The sequence below is a fragment of the Sus scrofa genome, chromosome 6 (genome assembly GCF_054392235.1).
Source record: "Sus scrofa isolate SSC_HxYL_T2T_F1_AM1 chromosome 6, Sscrofa_HxYL_maternal_Yorkshire_Landrace_v2.0, whole genome shotgun sequence".
NCBI classification, from domain to species: Eukaryota; Metazoa; Chordata; class Mammalia; order Artiodactyla; family Suidae; genus Sus; species Sus scrofa.
Genome location: NC_139388.1, coordinates 3,231,618 through 3,242,089, shown reverse-complemented (window position 1 = coordinate 3,242,089; position 10,472 = coordinate 3,231,618). Strand labels below are relative to the sequence as shown.

General features: G+C 55.9%; 1 long non-coding RNA gene across 1 annotated transcript; it reads left to right on the top strand.

Moving 5' to 3' along the window:
* Positions 1-1,438: 1,438 nt before the first annotated feature.
* Positions 1,439-7,278, top strand: LOC146402151 (uncharacterized). The gene is made up of 2 exons (XR_014805300.1): positions 1,439-1,971; positions 2,435-7,278. It is a non-coding gene; the product is annotated as an uncharacterized LOC146402151 (long non-coding RNA).
* Positions 7,279-10,472: the final 3,194 nt, after the last annotated feature.

Sequence of the window (10,472 nt, the reverse complement as noted above, 5' to 3'; positions counted from 1 at the left end):
CAGAGTGGCCCTGCCACTGCTCAGCAAGGACCTAGCTCAGTCTTCCTCCAGTCCCTCCTCCATAAAACGGGTGTGTGGGGCGTGCTCACTGAGGGTGGCTTCTATTATCTGCTCACAACTGTCTCTCTCTGTACCCTGCTGGGCGCCACTGTGGCTGGAGTATACGTCTCTGCTTCGTGGTCACGGCTGTGGCCACATGACTGTTTTGGCCATTGGACTGTGGGCAGAAGTGACAGCACGTGAGTTCCAGACCAAGACCTGGAGAGCCCTGGGGGATTCCTCTTCACCCTCCAGCACTTCTGCTACGGTCAGGGGAGGAGCATGCTGTGCAGCTGCGGGTCTTGGAGCAGGAAACACAGGGAGCAGATCTAAACCTGCTGTCCCACAGCAGTCACCCTACCTACAGACCTGCGAGAGGGAAGTACATTTGCTATTTGCTATTGGAAGCCTCTGAGATCTCAGGGCTGTTTGTTACACGGCATTACCACAGCATTGACTGACTGGTACACTGTTGACGTAATGAGGTGGCGCTAATGTACAGAGAGCTCTCAGTGCAGTGTCCGCCTCAGGCCAAGCCCCTGTGACCATGAAGCACTGTGACACTGATCTGAGAGGCAGTCTCCTTGCAGCCCCTCTTTCTCCCTTCCTCCCTCTGCTGAGGCTCTGCAGCCCGCTCACCCTCCCAATCCAATAACACGAGGTGCTTGCATTACAATTTGGCAACAGGTTTGGGGAGCCTGGGCCAGGTATGTGGAAAAAGGCAAAAAGTCCTTGCCTTGAAGATTGGGGTTTTTCAACCTTATCTCGAATTCTCTTGGTGTGGCTGGTAGGTTTGCGCCTGACGGTGTTTTCTGAAAGGGCCTTTGTAGTATGAGGGTGAAGAAAAATGAAAACCGGGAAGGAAACAGGCTTGACTTTGTTAAGAAGTGCTCCAGGTTTCAAAGGAAACTTGAAGGTGAGTCCAGGGTACGGGCCTGGCTAAGGATCTACAGCAGGTCCAGGACTCTGTGCCCGGCGTGGAGGGAACCTGCCATCCCTAAGGTGTCCTTGACACTTTCCTGAGCCTGCTATGCCCGCTTTCGCACATCGACCTTGCACCCGGACACAGGCCTTCAGCTAATTACTGAGCCAGGAGAGCAGCCTGTGGTCCTTTGCTAATCCTCTACGGAAGGCAGTAGGTCGGGTCTGCTGGGAAGCAGCACGCTCCTCTCTGTGCTGTGTGATCCTGGCCATGCTGCTGAAGCTCTCTGAGCCTCGGTTTCTACCTGTGAAACACGGACGCTGGCACGCAGACCTCGTGAGGTTGCTGTAAGGACACAGCAAGAGCAAGGGTGTCTGAGCTTCCAGCCGCTGACCTGGGACACAGCGCTGGCCAGGAGGAGCTCACCCTTCTGTTTCAGTGGACGCCAAGCTCCGCACTGGTTGGTCCCATAGCTCTGACTCACAGCGGCCACTGCTAAACTGCAGTGCCCTGTTTATGGACGTTTCTCATCTGGAATGAACATGTAATAAGCGCTGGGACGGACAAACAAAGAAGAGCTTTTTCCCTCCGAGGAGAGCGGGGACTCGCTCCGCAGTGCTGGGCGGCGGAGCTGGGCGGAACGGAACGAGTGAGGCAAAGGAAACTCACGCTGGGAATCCAGGACCTGGCTCCCAACAGCTGGCGGAGGAAATGGCGACAGGATGTGGCCGGCAAGGCGATCTGCAGTTTCACAGCCGGTCAGTGGGAGACGCCGTGTTTGTGCTGCGTGGAGAAGGGTGCAGGGGAGCAGGGTGCAGCCAGCGGGGCGGCTGTGAGTGGCCACCCTCACGTAGGTGGGGCCCGGGGGGCTGCGGTTACAACCCCTCTGGGCCACCGCAGCTGCGCCGGGCGGAATCTCGGAAGACTGCAGTCACGGAAGATGAGCTGGGACCAGGCTCTGAGAAAGAAGGCACTCATCGCAAGGAGGGCTGCACACTGGCCCATAACAAGTAAGTGATCGATGATAAGCCGTAATAGTCCAGGCAATAATGAGCAGCCACCTAAACAATCATCCGTAACAACAGAAGGGACCCCACCCTCTTCCCTTTTCAGATCAACTAAGAATTCACTTTCCGCACATTCCCTCCCCATCCCCAACGCTCTCTGCCCAGACACAGTACGACGTCAGGCTCCTGGACGGCTCAAATCAGGCCTCCGCCTAAGGCCACACACGGACCAGCTTCCCCCTTTGATTTGTTTGTGTTCCTCATGAATCATCAGTTGAGTGTTCTGGAGGCTTTGAATTCTAGAATCTTCTCTGCCCCCATCATTTTTATAATTTTCCCAATGAGATAAGAAATCGGTCTGTTCTGGGAAGAGTGAGGAGTGTCAGTAAAAAAGAAAAACCAAAAAAATGGGGGGAAAACGGTCTTCCTTTCAACATCCGCACGATCTTCTTTTTCTTCTTTTTAGGGCCACACCTGCGGCACGTGGCCGTCCCCGGGCTCGTGGACGTTCCCGGGCTCGGGGTCAAATCCCGGCCTATTCCACAGCCACAGCAACACTAGGTCCGAGTTGCATCTGCGATAGCGCCGGATCCTTAACCCACTGAGCAAGGCCGGGGATGGAACTCGCGTCCTCATGGATACCCACTGGGTTTTAACCTGCGGAACCACAGCAGCAGCTCCCGTCTACAGGCTCTTACTCCACACAGACGGCTTCTTTATTCCATCCTCGGTTTGGCGACCGTCACAGAACAGCCCTGACGGTGCCTTCTGCTGATGGGTCGTGCTCCTCTGTGGCTCCGAATGAACTGTTTCAGGGCAAGAGCTCGGGGAGATGGCGTGTTCTCTAGACCCTGCCGCTTCCTCGGCTAGCACAGTAATTTAAACGCAGCCCCCGCGTCCTCCCCCACAGCCCCGTGGCAACAGTGCTGGAGGAAAGACAGGCGGATGCACTCCTTACAACAAACGGGGATTCTGCCTCCCCTGCCCACCGCGCCTCCGAGGATGTGCTGTGCAGACAAAGGGAAACTGAGTCAAGGAATGTTAATTACCCCTGGTACGCTCCTGTTGAGCCGTGGATTAGCCCTTATCAGTAAGTGGCTTCTTAAATTTAATTCTGTCCCAGAAGGAGGCTCGGCCTGAGCTATGCCAAAGTCGCCCCTCATTTCCCGGGATTACCCGGTCAGTGGGTCCCACCATAATCCCCACCTCATTTTAGTTAATTTCAACCTCCTGCACAAACTCTTCCCCTGAGGCTACCAATGAGAGAGAGAGAGAGAGAGAAAAAAAACCCCAAAAACAAAAGCAAAAAACCAGCCTGGGCTTTGCTGATCCTCCCGACCTTGCCCAGATGTTCAGAGATAAGGATGAGCCCGGAAGGCCACCGGCAGGCTCCAGAGCCACAGAGGAGGGCAGAGTCCCCTGGAAAAGGCCAGTGTCCTCACCCCTTGGTCCAGGCTGCACAGAGGCGCCATCCCCGCCCGTGCCCGGCCTTGGGCACACGCGCCGAGGCGGGCGAGAATGTGAGAGCGACGCGGGGCGGGGACGTGCACGTGGCTCTTGCAGGCTCTGGGTCGGCTGCCGCGGCCCTCTGAGCCTCGCTGGTGGGGCCGGCCGCCGGTTTGGGGCTCAGAGCCCGGCCCGGCCCCGCGGGCCGACATGCTTGCGCGGGCTCAGCCCTCAGGTGGGAGCCGCTTCAGGACCTCCCGCGGGCACTGCGTTGCTCTTCTTTCTTTCCTCGACTGCATGGGGAGCCGAATCTGCAGGAATAACCGGGACGGGCCTGTTTCTGAGCTCCCCCCCTTGCGTTAGGGCTCAGCGGGGATTGGAGGGACAGTCACACTGACGCCAAGCTCGGCGGGAATTAAAGGGACGGGGTGGTGCTGCGGCGGCCTGAGCTCACGGAGGACTCGGGCTGGATAGAGTCGGGGTGCCTGGGGAACATGTTAGGCCCCCAAGACCAACGCCTGGCGGCTGAACCAGGAACTTCAGCCAGAACCCTGGGCCCAGCAGGGAAGGCAGAGCACCCCCCCAAAAGGGGGAAAGCTGTACTTTCCTCCCACTGGGCTTTTACTAATGCTTTGCTCTCTATCTGAATTTCCTCCTGTAAGCAAGTGAACAAGACAAAAATTCAAAACACCTGGTCGTCTGAAACGTACTCATTAAAAAAAAAATCCTGCTAATAAAGACGATAGCAGCAAAGATGAAGTCCAGATGAACCCCAGCTGCCGGTTCAAGAGACAGATTCGCATCCCTTCTTCCCCGCGAGTGGGGCAGGGAGGTCTCGGCAGCTCAGAGTCGCCTGATGCAGATTTCCGTCACTGGTGTCCTAAGTGGAATCACTGTTATCGTTGTAATAACATTTACCCCGCGTCCCGCGCTGGGCGCCCTGCATGTGGCCACCACATTGTCTCTCGCAAGTCTGGAGCTTCCCGGCCCTGCCGAGGGGGGGATGCCTCACAGGCTGGGGAGGGGGCTGGCAGCACAACGGGCAGGCCTCCGGACCAGGCTGGGGGTTGGAGGTGTTTCTCGGAATCTCAGACCGCCGTCACATCGTCTGCGTTAAGCAAATGCTGCCGACTATCCGCCAGCCCATGAACTTCCGCGTTTCCTCGTCCACGACAAGGACAGAGGCTGGCGCTACCTCGCGAGTTGCGCTGTCACTGGAGTGCAGGCGGAGGACAGGACGAGGGCGCTGATTACTACGACAATCCAGCACTCATTACTATCGCGCTGGTTACTGCTAAGGTCATCGGCGCGCGAACCCAGGCCCAGAGAGGGAAAGCCATTGGCCCAGGGCCACAGGGAGGGGCCCGTGCCTGCTGTGAACGCCGCTTTGGGGCTCTCCGCAGGCTCCAGGCTCCTGAGTTCTCTGGCATCACTTCCTCCCGTGGGGACCGAGCCCAGGGGGTGGGGGGCTGAAGGCTGGGGGCCTCCCCCACCCCCGTCTGGGCTCCTGACATCCCTCACCTGCAGGCGCGTCCTCTGCTCCCAGCAAGGAGAGAACATTCTGCATTCTCCTGCCGGAGGCCCGCCGACTCCAGAAATTTAAGTTCCCAGGGGCTGGAACTCGGAACGGGGCTGGCATGAACCATCTCAGGCCCCATCAGGATGACCTTGTGTTCATTTTCTTAGGGAAAACAGGCCAACCAAGCCTAGATTCTTCTAATTCCTACACGCTCCAGTGGCATGGGGACGCCAGTTTGACGGCACAATTTTGTCAGCATCCAGAGCTTTTCTCACTCATCCTGTCACTGACTTGGGATTCTGAGCCCCGTGTGTTGGGCTGCAGCTGGAAGCCCTGCTCAGGGCTGTAATCACAGCTTGCAGGCCTCTCTCAGGAATGGAGGCAATTCTGGGGTCGGCTGAACAGAAGCGAGCTGCAAGTTCACAAGAAGGCCAAGTTGTGTGAACAAAATGCTTCTGAGATTCCCGAGTTCCTATCTCGCTTTGAGAGGGCCCCGCGAGTCTGCCTTGCAGGCAGCCGCCGGCCGGGCGGTATACTTGTCGCCTGGGAAAAATGATGAAAGGCCGGCCAGCCAGCGTGTGGGGCCGGCGCACAGCACGTATGTGTCATCAGTAGATTATAGGGTAGAATGGTTTAAAAATGTGACACGTCGTGTTCTCTACCGGCAGTGGGCGGAAAGATTTGGGTAAAATGAGAAGCAGCTTGAATCTGTTCCATGGAAGATTCCAGGAGGGGTGAGTGCTCCCGGACTCCCGCTGCCCCCTCTGCCCTGCCGAGCGCGTGCGAGGGAAGGGGGCAACCGAGGGGCGCTGCCGACACGGAGTTTTCTTCAGGAGCACAGGGGCCTCTCCCCACCTGGCTGGCGTCTCCTCCTGACCTCAGGGCCACATCTGGCCAGTCCTCTGGGCTACTTGTGTTCTGTCTTGTTTGGGGTCCCCGCAAGCAGTCCCAGGACAAGGCTTCCGGTGTGAGTCGTCTGTTTGGGCAGTGATTCCAGGGAGTGGCCAAGCGGGGAAGTGACCCGGAGAAGGGACGGAGCCAAGCGGGGAGGGACTGGGGGTGTTATTATCAATGATGTAGGCACCGACCTCAGAATTATCCCGCCCCAGGGAGGGAGCTGGGGGAGTCACATGCCAGCCCTCATCTGTCACTCATGGGGGCCGCTCCTGGGGGTGTTGATTCCTGAAGCCTCTGGCCTGCCGTGTGTGTGTGCAGGCGTAACGACTCTGGGGACTCTGGACAGCCCCCCCAGCGAGATGTGGGTGCCGAGAGCTGGAAGAGGCTCCGGTGAGGGCAGCGCCCTGATGGGCCCGCTCCAGGCTCATTCGAGAACACGGCCCACACCCCTCCGGCCTATCCGGACCCCTCTGGCTTGACTCCCCAGTGTTCCAATGCTGCTGCCCTGTCGAAGCCACTGTACTTGCGACTAGTTTTGCTGGCACCTCCCGTGCTGTGCGTAGGTGCTGAGATCTCCTGGGGGCAGGAACACAGTTTCCCAGGTGCTCAGATCACGACAGAAACTCCACACACGGACACGCCCAAGGGTTTCGCCGTCTCTCAGCGCCACTGCCTTCAGCATTTGAAAAGCCCCAAGCCCGCCCTTCTCCTCCCAGAGGAAGCGACTGCACAGCCAGGTCGACAGCCCAGGAAGGGAGCGAGGGGCCGGGCAGGCCGTGGTGCGAAAGGCTCTGAGGCAGCGCCTGGGCGCACAGGGGCAGAAGGGACCCGGAGCGCCTGCCCCTGCACGCCGTTCCAACGCTGGGCCCACGTCACTCTGCGGTTTTGGAGAAAGGTTAGCAAGGACCGGAGGCATTCTGAAATTACTTTCGAGTGGTGTACGCTCTATTGTGGTTGCAAGGGATTTCTGAGACTGAACCACATCGATTCTGGGCTTATAAGGGCTGCAACTGTACCTTCCAGAGCGCAAAAATGCATATGCTCTAGGTGAGCATAAACACTTGCTGAATGAATCAGAGGATATAAGCATTTACGAACCTTTAGGACCAGAATGTGCCTCGGATCTAGATGTCTGCAGCGCAAACGCCTCTGTAAACGCTCTAGATAAGACACAAGATGCCCAGGGAAATTTGCATTTCAGACTGAAAAAGAATACGTGGTAAAGAATACGTGGTAAGTATGTCCCAAATACTACACGGGACAAACGTATACTCAATTTGCTTAATCTGCCAGCCCAGGTTTAGGAAATGGCACCAGTCGCGGAATTCAAATTGAGCACAGGAAGTCACAGATGGTTGGAGGCAGCCAGGGGGAGTTTTAAGATGGGTGAGCACGTGTCCCAAGTGCATTTCTAAATATATAAATATATCATCACAGACAACACAAAACTCATCTTTCAAGCCAATGCTCTTATTTTAAGGAAAGACTCGGAAATGCAGAGGAAAAGGGAGGAGCCTGGGGTCCCAGCTCGTCGCGGCAGAGACGAGGCTGGATCCCAGGTTCCTCGGCCCCTGCCAGCACCCCCTGCCCCCACCCCCAAGTCATGAGGGAGGCCGTGCCAGCATCCAGATGCACCCCCACCTTCAGAGGGCGGAGGATGGACGACCCTTGGGGTAAGAGCAATTCGGCGGCTCACTAGCTGCAGCCAGGTCACATTTTCCCCAAGACGATCAAGCCATCACCGACCCTGGGCGGACCCCTCGGTCCCGTCGTGGCCAGCAGACACCGTAGCTCTGCCCCCTGGTGCAGCCGGCGGGGACATCCCTTTTCTGAGGCGCTTACGGCGAAGGCGGAACCGTTGAGATGTGAGGTAACGTATTTCACGTCTTGGTGTGTTAAGCCCTTTCAGAGTCTCATTTCCTCGTCTGAAAGGAAAGCTGGGCAGACGTCATGCCCCTCTGGTCTCTAACGAGGGGTCCAGTGCCCCACTTAGCCTGGGAGGCTCCTGGTGAATGCCATTGCCCACTGTGGTCATCACCTGCATCCCCCTTGTGCCCCCCAAGGCATCCCAGTTTTCATGAAAAGGTGTACCCTCCCTCCAGCCCGTGGCGTGCCAGTCACCGGGTGGGCGCTCCAGACCCAATGACACATGTGCCCCCAGCCCCAAGTTCAGTGAAGTCCCGTAGGTAGCTTGAAATCAGCGATAGATAATTTACACCACAGCAGTGAGCAAACACTGCAGCACTTCTGCCCAGAGAGCTGGCTGCTGACACGTGTCAGACGCCATGGACTTGGCTCTCTGGAGGGTGACTATGGTACATACAGGTCTGGACAAACTGCCGGGGCTCAGTGAGCGAGCACCTGACCGCAGAACCCACTTTAAAAAGTTCTTTGGGGAGATGTTCATTTGCGCTGGATATTAGATTCCAGTTATAAGTGATATCATATGGTATTTGTCTTTGTCTTTCCGGCTCATTTCACTCAGTATGAGATCCTCTAGTTCCATCCATGTTGCTGCAAATGGCATTATGTCATTCTTTTTTATGGCTGAGTAGTATTCCATCGTGTATAGATACTCATGTTGCAACAGAACAAAGGGTGGGAGAAAAAAATGTAATTGTAATGTATACGTGTAAGGATAACTTGATCCCATTGCTGCACAGTGGGAAAAAAAAAAGTTATTTAGATCCGTCCATGTTGTTGCAAATGGCAAGATTTCATCGTTTTTTGGGCTGAGTAACATTTTATATATATATATATAAATATATATATATCTCATCTCAAACAGCATTTAACACATACAGGTGCGCCACTGAAAATTAAGTTTTCCCTTCCTTCCATCCTGACTGTATTCAAAGCAATTCCAACTGCACCATCAAAAATTAGATTTCCAGACTGCTCGTGGAGAAACAGACCTATTAGCCAGGACTGCGTGGGACTTTTTCAAGTAATTGCATGCCTTGGGAAATATTAATACAATGCTTTTATTTTTCCCTTGAGACAGAATATGTGACACACTAACCCATGTGGAATGCAGTGAAACACTCAAACACTAGCTTTGGGGTTGACCTCAAAACTGGGAGCTGGTTATGTTCAGTTGAGACTTTAAGAGCTGCTTTCCCCCCATTGCACTTGCTGCTTGGGGTCAGAAGCAAAGGCAGGGAGTCCAGCTGAAAGGCATTCCTTAGGCTGGCAGGCAGCTCTCCCCTCCACAGTGCGACGCAGGGCCCCAGGCCTCTCCCAAGATGCACTCTCGCGTCCCGCAGCGGGGGTTCATGACCTGCACCTGGGGACTATGTGATTTGCACTAACCTCTCGCCGCATCACCGCTTTCGCTTCTGCTTTGAATGTAGGCAGCAAACAGCAGCAGCAGAGCAGCACCAAGGAAACTTCCTGCCTGCAAAATTCAGATATTTTCATATCGCATTTCAGTTGTGGCGGATATCTCGTAAATTCTGTCTATTCTCATTCAAAATTACCGCTGCCATGTGGTCATTAAACGCATGTGTCAGGAAGTGCACCTATTACTGTGTCACAGACGCTGTCATTGTACAGCTGGCTGTGGCCCTAATATGCTGGTTGCTATTATTATGTCACCAAATGTCAAATGTCCCTGTCACCCTCCACAAGGAGGCTGTGAGCTCCCCGATGACAGGGCCGTGTCTGACCCATTTTCGCTTCCAGTGTTGGGTACAGGGTGGAGAATCCGGTAGGAACCCAGCGGAGAGGCAGAGTGCGTGCACAGTGATAACGCACAATCATTTCAGGACACTTGTCGTAGCAGGTGAGGGCCCTTCTCAAGGGACAGGCTGGGACACGCTCGTAGACGTGGGCCACATCCAAAAGTCTGCTCCCAGGGACGCCTGTCTGCTCCCTCTCGCTGGGACTGTCGCACACGCACACGGACACAGACACACACACATCAGCCAGAAGCTACCTCCTTCCTCCTCTGGCTCCACTCTGCCTCCGAGAAGAATATTTATGATTTTTAATAAATCGGGACCATGGCTCATTAGGCTCCTCACCCACGCCCCTGAGGCCCCCGCGGGGCTGTGACGGTTGACGTTTCATATCTGAGGGCAGGGAGGCTGCCCACATGCCACACTGATGAACTCACAGGGGACCCAGCTCTGTCCCAGCCGCCCGGGAGAGCGCTCGTCTTTCCAACGAGATTAAAAGAAAACAGGAGCGTGGCCCATCCCCGGCCCCAGGAGCAGGGACTGTGGACTTCCCCGAAGGAGGAACGCGGCCCATTAATTACTATGTGTCCTCAATTAATTACTATTTGAAATACGGCCCGGCTGTGATGAGCAGGGGGAGTGACGGCCCTGTGCTAATGGTTTAACTCGCCCTGGGAGGGAGCAGGGGGCCCGCAGCGTTGGGGGCACTTGTGCAGGGAAAGGAAAGATCCAGAGGCGGGGATTCCCAAACTCCTGAGCAACAGTGATCAGCAGGGGCACAGGTCACTCTGGGGGCGAAGGCGATGGATCACGTGCAGCTTAGAGGTGGGCCTGGCGTTTCCTCGGGGCAGGAACTGAGCACTCCTGGCCCCTGACGCCAAGTGCGGGCTTGACGTGCGGGGAGGAGGCTGGCAGCAACCCCTTTCCCCTTCCCTGCCGTGGGTTAAGGGTCTCGCGGTCAA